The 10,690-nt window shown below is 36.0% G+C and overlaps 1 long non-coding RNA gene across 2 annotated transcripts; it reads left to right on the forward strand.

Annotated features, from left to right (window-relative positions):
• The first annotated feature begins 695 nt into the window (after nt 1-695).
• On the forward strand, nt 696-10,480 carry LOC126717284 (uncharacterized). 2 transcript variants are annotated; one of them, XR_007652497.1, is made up of 5 exons: nt 696-1,093; nt 5,323-5,383; nt 6,620-7,920; nt 8,593-8,891; nt 9,137-10,480. It is a non-coding gene; the product is annotated as an uncharacterized LOC126717284 (long non-coding RNA). The 2 variants fall into 2 exon arrangements; XR_007652496.1 differs by lacking the exon at nt 696-1,093 and adding an exon at nt 4,491-4,893.
• Nucleotides 10,481-10,690: the final 210 nt, after the last annotated feature.

Here is a 10,690-nt window from a genome sequence, read left to right on the forward strand (position 1 = left end):
GAGTTAACATTCACATGATAGCTATATGTAAATATTTACTCACGCATGTGTGTGTGTATATATATAACTCAAAACAATTCAAACCAAACACCCTCTTAGTGTTTTGTTTTATTTGTTTATTATTTTTTAATTACTATTTTTATTAAAAAAAAGGTGAAATAATGCCTGTTATATTATCTATTTTTATAGAAGAAGGTAACATACTATTATGATATATTTTTGTCAATTATTACTAATTAGATTTATAAAAAAAAAGTAGTATATATAAAAGTTCTTTTTATTTATAATTATATGTGTGTATATATATATAAGATATGAAAATTTACATCAAATTAATTTTTATTTATTTATATTAATTATGATGTTAGACCATAAAAAAGTATTCTCCTTTTTTACTCTTTGATCGGTCCAATTTTAAAATCATGCTTGAGGATTCTTTCTTTTCTATTTTTGAGTACAACCGACCTTGGTCCAAAATTATTGATAACAACCTAATCCTTAATAAGTGAAAGAAAATAGTATCATATTCAGAATTACTAGAAGTGTACACTAGTATATTATTTATTTGGGTGAGCAAATACAAAAAGCATGTTCTACCAATACAAAAATTACAAAAAGCATGTTCTACCGATACAAAAATTACAAAATGCATATACTCTGAAGCCCATTGAAGAATTCAAAAATTACGGTCACACTGCTACACGTTATTACCGTTACACAAGAGAACAAAAATCTCTTTACTTTTTCACACCTGAGTTAAGCGAAAATGTTGTTTTCAAAACACCAAAACTGACTGACCATTCTCACATGCTCTCCAACGGTCACATGCCTTTACTCTCTCATCACTCTCAACCCTCTTCACTCTCTCATCACTCTCATCACACTCATCAGATCACTACCTCTCAAAGAACATACTCTCTTCTCCTCTCCCAAACCCACGGCGCGTCCTCACGGCAGACCAAGCTCCGACGTCTTCCCGACCTTTGAAGCTCCAGCGCCGGCCTCTGAACTTGACCAGCTCCGCCGCGCCAGGACCTCAAGACCGACCCTTTTCTCCTCTAGAGCCTCAAGACCGACCCGTTTCTGTCAAGAGGTACCCACGATCCTTCCCCCTTCAGCTTCTCTTCTCCGTTTCCTTAATGTTTTGTTTATTTTCTTCTCCATTTTGAATGCTCTGTGATGTGAATGTTTGGCCGGATCCGTGGGTATTGCTCTTTTTTTTTTTTTTTTGGTGGGGTTTTAGAACTCCCTCTTCTCGGTTTCCTTTACCTTTTGTGAATTTTGTTTTGGGATTTGAATGTTCTCTGCTGTGAAGTTTGGCCGGATCCATGGGTATTGCTGGAATGGGGTTTACAACCCCTCATTTGTTGTATAAAAATGTTAAAATGTAGTCCGTGGGATGGTTGACTGTTTAACAAAATTATTTGATCCATGTTTAACAAAATATTTTTCACATGCTTAACAAAATAACTTGTACATGTTTAACAAAATATTTTTCACATGCTTAACAAAATAACTTGTACGTGTTTAACAACATTATTTCCCTGCTGCTACTTAGATCCGTGGGATGCTAGTTACTTTAAATTTTTTGCATTTTACCATTTTTTTATTTTTGTGGTTCTGTATACAGTGTTTGATAATGTTGTGTGCTTTTCGGATAATTGTTTGTGAGAGTCGCATTATACTAAAATATTGCCACTGAAACGGGTTCTGTGGTTTTTGTTTTTTTGTTTTTTCGGATGCTATGTGGGCCTTAATTTCCAACTCTTTCGAATTTTTTTTTAAAATTTTTTCAACTTCTATTCTATATATTCACAAAGATTCATAAACCTCTCTCTTTCCCTCTCCCTCTCCGTCTCCGTCTCTCCTGTTGTACCAGAGTTCTTCAGCAAATTTATGTCATGGACTACTCCTCCCTCATTTCATCCAACAAAGAAGTTCTGCTTCATTTCATTTTCTCACCCCACAAATTTGAGATTTTTCCAGTTTCATTTCACCCAAATACATGAGATTTTCATCAAGTCCTGTTTCATTTCACTACAAATCTAAGATTTTTATCCAGTTTTTTTTCCTCTGGCCTCAAGTTTATTCAATAAATTGACGCCATTTAGCTTAGTGTGACCTCTACTTACTTTCTTTCTAGTTCCAAGTTCCAACTATGGTTAAAGGAATAGTTTGTGATGTGTTGACGCAGTTGGCTTCAGTTGCTGCTCAGGAGGCAGAACAAGAGCTACGGTTGGTTATTGGGGTTGACGAAGCAGTCCGAAAGCTTCAAGGCAATCTACTAACTGTGAAGGTGTGCTAAATGATGCTGAGTGAAGGCAGTTTAAGGAAGAAGCTGTGAGGCTTTGGTCAGAAAAGCTCACCGACGCTTGCTACAAGATGGACGATGTGTTGGACGGGTGGAACACTGCAATGGCCAAATTAGCTATTCAGAAACAAGCAAAAGAAGATGCTGGTAAGGCTACTCACTCCTGTTCGGAAGAAGAAGGTATGCTCCTTCATCCCCTCCCCTTCATGTTGTTTCCATCAAGTAGCTAAGCTCAAACTGTGCCACAATATGGGTCACAAGATTATAGAGTTTAATGAAAAATTTGATGAAATTATCAGAGAGATGTATGGATTTGAGTTGAGTGGAGGTTCTGCCACTGAGGATTGATCAATGACTATGTGTTTAGTGATGAGCATATTGGTTATATATTGAGTAGTCTATTGGGTGAGGCTAGTAGTAGTGATGCCATAGAAAGAAACCTCCATGTCATCTCTCTTAGTGGGCATGGGAGGTATTGGGAAAACGACTTTGGCCCAAATTGCCTACAACCATCCCATTGTGTAGGAATATTTTGAAAAAGTGATTTGGGTTTGTATTTCTGAACCTTTTAATCGGTAGGTTGCCATTGCAATAATTGAAGCTCTTGATGATCATCGTCCCAATGTTATTGAATTTTCAAATCTGATGGCAAAGGTTTGTGAATTGATTCGGCAAAGTGGCAAGGTTTTTATTGTCTTCGATGATGTTTGGACTGAGGACTTTAATTTGTGGGATCCATTTAGGATTGCATTCAAGAATTGTGCCCCAAGGTGTAGAATTCTAGTCACCACTCGGAAAAGTAGAGTTGCGGAGATAATAGAAAGTGAGACCACGATCAATCTAGGGGTGTTGTCTAAGGAAAATTGTTGGTCAATTTTTCGTAATATTGCTTTTTTTGACTATGATTCTAAGGAATGAGCGCACTTGGAAGACCTTGCTAGGTAGATATCTAGGAAGTGCAAAGGCTTACCCCTTGCTACAAAGACCCTAGGGAGTCTTATTTGCTTCAAGAAAGGTAGAGATCAATGGATGAGTGTTTTAAATAGCAGTTTGTGGGAACTAGAAGATAGCAAAATTGAAAATGATCTTTTTGGGTCGTTGTTACTAAGTTATTATGGCTTGCCCCCTCATCTATTAGACGGTGTTTCTCATGTTGTGCTATCTTTCCAAAAGGTTATATGCATTCTGAGGATGAGTTGTTATTTTTGTGGATGGCACACAGATTTGTTGAGCCAAAGTCAAATGTGGACATAGAAAGCAGTGCAAGAGAATACTTGGAAACTTTAATCATCCGCTCTTTCTTACAAAAATCCGAGTACGAAAGCAAGGGTTGGTAATGCTTGACATAGTGCATGACTTGCTTTCGTACTCGGATTTTTGTAAGAAAGAGCGGATGATTAAAGTTTCCAAGTATTCTCTTGCGCTGCTTTCTATGTCCACATTTGACTTTGGCTCAACAAATCTGTGTGCCATCCACAAAAATAACAACTCATCCTCAGAATGCATATAACCTTTTGGAAAGACAGCACAATATGAGAAACACCGTCTAATAGATGAGGGCAAGCCATAATAACTTAGTAACAATGACCCAAAAAGATCCTTTTCAATTTTGCTATCTTCTAGTTCCCACAAACTGCTATTTAAAACACTCGTCCATTGATCTCTACCTTTCTTGAAGCGCATAAGACTCCCTAGGGTCTTTGCAGCAAGGGCTAAGCCTTTGTGCTTTCTAGAAATCTACCTAGCAAGTTCTTCCAAGTGTGCACATTCCTTAGAATCACAGTCAAAAAAAGCAATATTACGAAAAATTGACCAACAATCTTCCTTAGACAACACCCCTAGTCTCACTTTCTATTATCTCCGCAACTCTACTTTTCCGAGTGGTGACTAGAATTCTACACCCTGGGGCACAATTCTTGAATGCAATCCTGAATGGATCCCACAAATTAAAGTCCTTAGTCCAGACATCATCGAGGACAATAAAAACCTTGCCACTTTGCCGAATCAATTCACAAACCTTTGCCATCAGATTTGAAAATTCAGTAACATTGGGACGATGATCATCAAGAGCTTCAATTATTGCAATGACAACCTTACACTGATTAAAAGGTTCAGAAACACAAACCCAAATCACTTTTTCAAAATATTCCTACACAATGGGATGGTTGTAGAACCTCAATAGCAGAACCTCCATACATCTCTCTCTGATATCGTGGCACAGTTTGAGCTTAACCACTTGATGGAAACAACATGAAGGGGAGGGGATGAAGGAGCATACCTTCTTCTTCTTTTGCTTGTTTCTGAGTAGCTAATTTGACCATGTGTTCCACCCCGTCCACCACATCGTCCATCTCGTAGCAAGCGTTGGTGAGCTTTTCTGATCAAAGCCTCACAGCTTCTTCCTTAAACTGCCTTCGCTCAGCATCATTTAGCACCGCCTTCAATTGTAGAGTTAGGAGATCGGTGGCTCTAAAATTCTCTGTGAACGTTGCCAAAGAGAGATTGGTGAGGATTGGTGCAAGATTTCTCACATCCCATCAATTCTGATTAAGAAAGAACAATTCTTTAAAGTTCAAGTACAGGTAACTCACTCCACTTCTGCACAATCAATTAAAATATTCTCATTTTCAGCGATAACTTCCCAAGAAAAAATTACGAACAGCATATATTGATGAGTTTATCAAAGTCTCATGAATTTGAATTAGGGATATTTAATGTTGTGTATACGCATATGTAGCATACCATGCAGTTGCTTAGATTCAGTTATCTTGTGTTGTATCCAAAATTGCTTGATGGTTTCAATATATATCCACATATTTTAAAAATAAAAGATTGGAATTTTAGATAGGCTAATCAAATGAACATGTCACCAATTTTCACTCATTTGCGTATAAAGAGAACAACTTCAATGCTACCTTTTTCTAAGTCATTTGCGATTTAATATTTATATGGTCTTGTTCAATTTCTTAATTTTTGTTACGTATGCTAAATGTTCACATTTCGGCATGTAGGTGCTATGATACAGAGTGGCCAATATTCAGCCTTGCAGAAATCTGTTCTAGTTCGGGAAAGGTAAATTCTTACTACTTCTTTCTTTCATTGTTTGGCTGATATATCAATTAATTATCTCTCAAAAACTCCCACCAAAGAAATTAATAGCAACTTCTGTTGAGAAATTTATCAGATTTTGGCCAGAAATTTATCAGATTTTGGCCAAACTTACAGAGACACTGATGTTAATACTTGCAACATTACTGGAATGTGTGAATGTTTGGAATGTTTTTTTTAAAGAACTGAGACTGAATGTTACTAAAACTTTAGCCTTGCCATGTAGTTTAATCATGAAAGTATATTAAAAATTGTTTTATGTAGTATGAAGAAACCATCCATTGGAGGGATCATTTGGGTTTGTGTTTCAAGCATCTGATTTCCTGTTTTTATTTGAGATTTCTGATAACAGTTAGTTTTAGTGATTCCTAAATAATTATGATTTGAACAATCTACATTTTGAACGTAAATCCATTCGGTGTAGTTGCTAAAGATGGTTTTGAGAGGGTCATTTGGTATATTGCATAGAGAAGTTGATTGTATTGGTTTGAAATGAATAGTTTCAGTATTCTGTCAATGTGCTATTCAAATTAAATATATATGTATATATATATATATTTTTTTTGTTGGGGGGGGGGGGGGGGGGTTGTATACCATATAGACTTGCTGCATATGAATTATGGAGCCATGATATGAAGTGTGGTGCTTTTGAAAAAATCGTTGTAGCTATATGGTCAACTTGACGAATTGATTTTGTAAATGTGCATGAGATAGTAGGTTCCAATACTTCTGAAGTGCTATTCACTTTGCAATTTACACGGGTCCTTTTGAGGAATTCACTTTGAAACAGTGTACGAACTTGCAAGTGTGAAATGTGACCAGTTTTGCATTTCTTTGCATACGTTGCTGCAGTTTCTTTATATCCTTAGTAAGAAGTCTATTGAAATGCTACACTAGAAGGATAAAGTGAAGTCACCGTTAGGTATTTTAGCCAATCCCAATCTTTGGTAATATGTTAATGGATAAAGTTTAAAGTAATATGCAATGCAACAACATTCTAAACATATATTCTAATGCAACTTCTTAGCTGTGAACTATTAAATGAATTATTGAAATCAGTTTGTTGACTCCTGGGAATATTGAGTGGAAATGGTAAGTAATCGTATTACATCAGTTTTTAATTTATAGGGCCATATTTACTCTAGAAAATATGATCACATTTGTGTTCTTATTAGTTCATTTCTTCTCTGTCACTTTCAGCAAAGCAAAGACATATAATTATCTTTGGATCAATGATGCGTGGTGAATGTTGCTGCTCTCTTCTAAGAACTATTGTCATACATCTCCTACAATGTTGTACCTTTGCCATGTTTATCATGGATTAGTCTGTCTTCATTTACATTCCAGCTTCTCCTTTGATTATGTTATAATCTTATTAAGACACTGCTTTCTTTCACGATTGTGGTCAGCATTTTGCCATTTCTTTCTTTATTTATTTTCAGATTTCAAATAGATGAAATGACGCAGAATCATACTTGGCATTTCATAGAATACTTGGCATTTAATAGAATTCTAGTGAAGCAGCTAGTGTAGAATATAAGGAAATGTCTTCTTCTTTTTCATCTTATTTATTCATTTATCAATCACTTACCATTGCACAAGTTAGCAAATTGTGAAATTTGAAGTGAAAATAGATGTGTCAGCTGTGCACATGTGCACAGCTGCACACACTACACAAGGGTATTTTTTAAATTGATTTCTGCCCGATAATAATCTGTCTTAGAAGATTATAAAAGACAAGTTTTATAAGCACCACCAAAAAAAAAATCTGAATGACTTTGCTTGAGAGACAGAATTTTCTGCCAAGTGAGCTTGCCGGTTTGGTTTAAGAGAAAAGCTACAATTCATTTCAGGCGGATGCTTCCTCCAATAGATTGGTTAATATCGAATACATATGGCTTTATTTCCACTGAAAAAGGGGAGGTTTAGGTGGAGCTTTGAGTATGTCTTGATGGCTGGCAGGTCCATGTGGAGTTAGAATTGTGTTACAGCATGACTTAGAAGCGATTAATAACACTGGTAGGGCTGTTTGGTACTCTTGTTTAAACAACGGTTTTCAGTTTAAACAACAATAACGCTTTTGACATGTATTTCTATAACACTCAAACACGTATTTCCACAACACTGAAAACTGAACAACAATACTTAAATATTGCTACCAAACGGGCCAAAAGGTCAAAACACTGTACGTGCAGTGTCCTACTATAAAAAAAAAATTTTGGAAGCTCATGGGGCAATTGACTCTCTGGCCCCTGGCTCGCCCAGTATTGGCTACAATCAAGTTGTCTCTCTCAGTTCAAATACCTGCATTAAGCCAAGAACCATGCTGGCCAATGCAAGAAAGCTAAATGTCTGTGGCTGTCTCTCTCTCTCCCCAGAACTGTGTAGACTCACATGAGGTAATTCAGAATGAAGCCAAATTACAAGAAATAGTTGTTCCAGAAAGCTAAACATCTGTGGCTGTCTCTCTCTCTCCCCAGAACCATGTAGATTCACATGAGGTAATTCAGAATGAAGCCAAATTACAAAAAATAGTTGTTCCAGAATTAAATCAGCGCTGTCCTTTTCATATCTTACTGTCGTTTTATTATTCATAGTTGCCTTTTCACTTATTACATAAGTCTGTTCTTGCCCATGAATGTTATTCACATTTAATGTTCCACTTCCACATTTACTTTGTTTTCCATATTTGTTTCTCATGTTTGATCAGAAGTATAGAGCTGAAGCAATACATGAGCTGGAGCTTATTTAGTACATTTTGCATTTCTGGGTTTGCTTTAAAAATTAAGATAGCTTCATATAAAAAACCTTTTTGTTTTTTTCAATTTATTATAGTCTGTGCTAAACATAATTGGTGCGAGTGATTCAGTTAGAGTGGTATATGGAACTTTCTAACTGAAAAAATTTTAGTTTATTTAAGCTTGTACTCAAGAGTGTGTTCTTGGAAAAGAGTTAGTAAGTTTTTCAATTTGTTTTTCTTGAAAAAGAGTCTGCCATGGCATTTAGAGGCCATGACATCAGTTATAGGTTTCTGGGTATTGTTCTTTTTTGTGTCGAATTCTTTTTTTTTTTTTTTTGATAAGTAAGAAAAGTGTCGAATTCTGAGAATAAGTATGAGAGTAGAGTGCAAGTGAGGAGTTTAGGTGATGCTGATTCTAAAGTGTTATCCTCAGACTCAGTTGTGGTGAATGTAACTTCTATTGGTGGGGAGAGAGGGAGAGGTGGGACTTCAATTGATCAAGGAAATGGGCATTTAAGCTCTAAAGTTTAGGAGAAGATGAGAGGATGAAGCTTTGGAAACTTTGAAGCCTTTGTGGAATGATGGATATTGGACTGAGACTGTCAGAGATCTCTTCTTTATGGCCAAAGACATTGTTAAGCATGATGGCGGGCTGCCACGGTGGTTTTGCCCTGTTTCTTGCGGACGCCCTTTGAAGGATTCTCCAATTCCCAATTCTTCTCCTTTTGCCAGGTAATGGATGCCTGACCATGGTTGATCAGCTCAAAAATGATTTTTGAATTTGCTTTGTGCTTTGTGTTTACTAGATATGTGTAGATGCTAGATTTCAGTGAACATGTTTCTTGGTTTTCTTTAAGCGATTTTGTTCCTTGATGTTTAAGGTGTTTTTTGGTGGGTTAAAACTTTAGAGATATTGTTAGTTTTTTCATATTTAAAATTGCTGGATGTTGAAACTTTGTTGGTATGAATGCATGCAGGGATGGATGTTACTGGTTTGGGACTTGTTGTGCGCCATAAAGCTCTTGGGAAGTAAGTCATATTACCCTTATGTCTATGATGAATGTGAATGCTTCTATGTTTACATGGATTAACACCTTTTAAGTTAAACATCTCAATGGTAATCACTTTAAATTAAATTCATTATTATTTATCAAAAAAGAAAAAATAAGAAATAAAAGAAAGCATCTCAAAGGTGAGAATAGAAGTTAGTTTAAACATTTTCAGCCAGGAATATAAAATAGATGCCCTTACCATTTCAAACCTGGAAAATTTATAGGTTTTTAATGAGATGACTCTTTTCTATTTGGGAAAAAACTAAATTGATTTTCTTGCTTATTAGATCTTTTCCGACAATGAGTTCCACTTCCAGAAGGCTTGGCTTTTAAGTCAGCCTAAGAATAACAAGAACCAATTCACTCTGTGTAAGATTTGAACCAACAGCATCAGTTTTTGAGACCCATGCTCTACTAAACTGAACTAAGAGTGCTTTATTACCAGTAAATAGTTTGTAACCGTGTTGTCTCCTTCCAATTCCTGGACAAAACTAAAGTGATGTTCTCCGTGTGTGATTCTCATGGAATGTGTCTTGATCACAATGGTGTCTTAATTTTAAAGCTACCCTTTCCTATTATCTTTCCATAGTAATGAAAGAAAGTTTCACCTCTTTTTTCTTTGAGATAATTAATTCCTTGGAGATTCATATTAAAAATTGTATGCAGCGAAAATAGGTGTGTTCACATTCTGGCATGGTAGACAACTTTACTCTGCCTCTATGCTGCATTATGTAACTTCTCTTAAGAATATTTTTGTTCCCATTTCATGCCAATTACATTCCTCCTGCTTGTATGCCATGAAAAGAAATAGAAGTTGAATTAGTAGAGTACCTGTCAAACTTATGTAAGCATTATCTCATTTAAGGAAATATCATGATACTTGAATGGATTCTGCATAATTACAGCCACTCACAAGTAAAATTACTCTCGATGACTTCTACCTTAAAATGGCTTTCATGGCTCGAATTTTGTTGTGTTGATACTACATAATGAGTGTAGTTATATGTATCTGTACCGTTCTGCTCTGGCTGCGTGCCTCTTATTTGTAAATATATCAAAAATGTTTTGGCAAGGTGGTACTTGTGTGGATTACTGAGGAAAAAAAGTCACAAATTTAACAGAGAGAAAGTTGTGCAATTTTTTATTGCAGTTCAAAGTGTTTTCTCTACTGCTTTCCTTTTTTGGTTGCTTTTGCATTCTACATCTGCAGGTGTGCATTATTTTCAGTGACTTTTGTGGAAACTTATCTTTGTTGCACACAGTGTATGTAGTAAGGCAGCAGCCCATGGAGCTCTCAAACTCGTCAACAAGGCGCAGACTATTCTTGGTGATGAGACCATGAGAGAAATCTATGTGACGTGCATGTGGGTCTGCGTCCTTCAATTACTGCTTGTTGGATGGACTGCATGACATTCCACTTCAAACCTAAAATGATTATTGAGGTTTGTGGAAAATAATACTTCCTCTTTCGTTTAGTAA

Source organism: Quercus robur, chromosome 3 (assembly GCF_932294415.1).
Source record: "Quercus robur chromosome 3, dhQueRobu3.1, whole genome shotgun sequence".
Classification (NCBI taxonomy): domain Eukaryota; kingdom Viridiplantae; phylum Streptophyta; class Magnoliopsida; order Fagales; family Fagaceae; genus Quercus; species Quercus robur.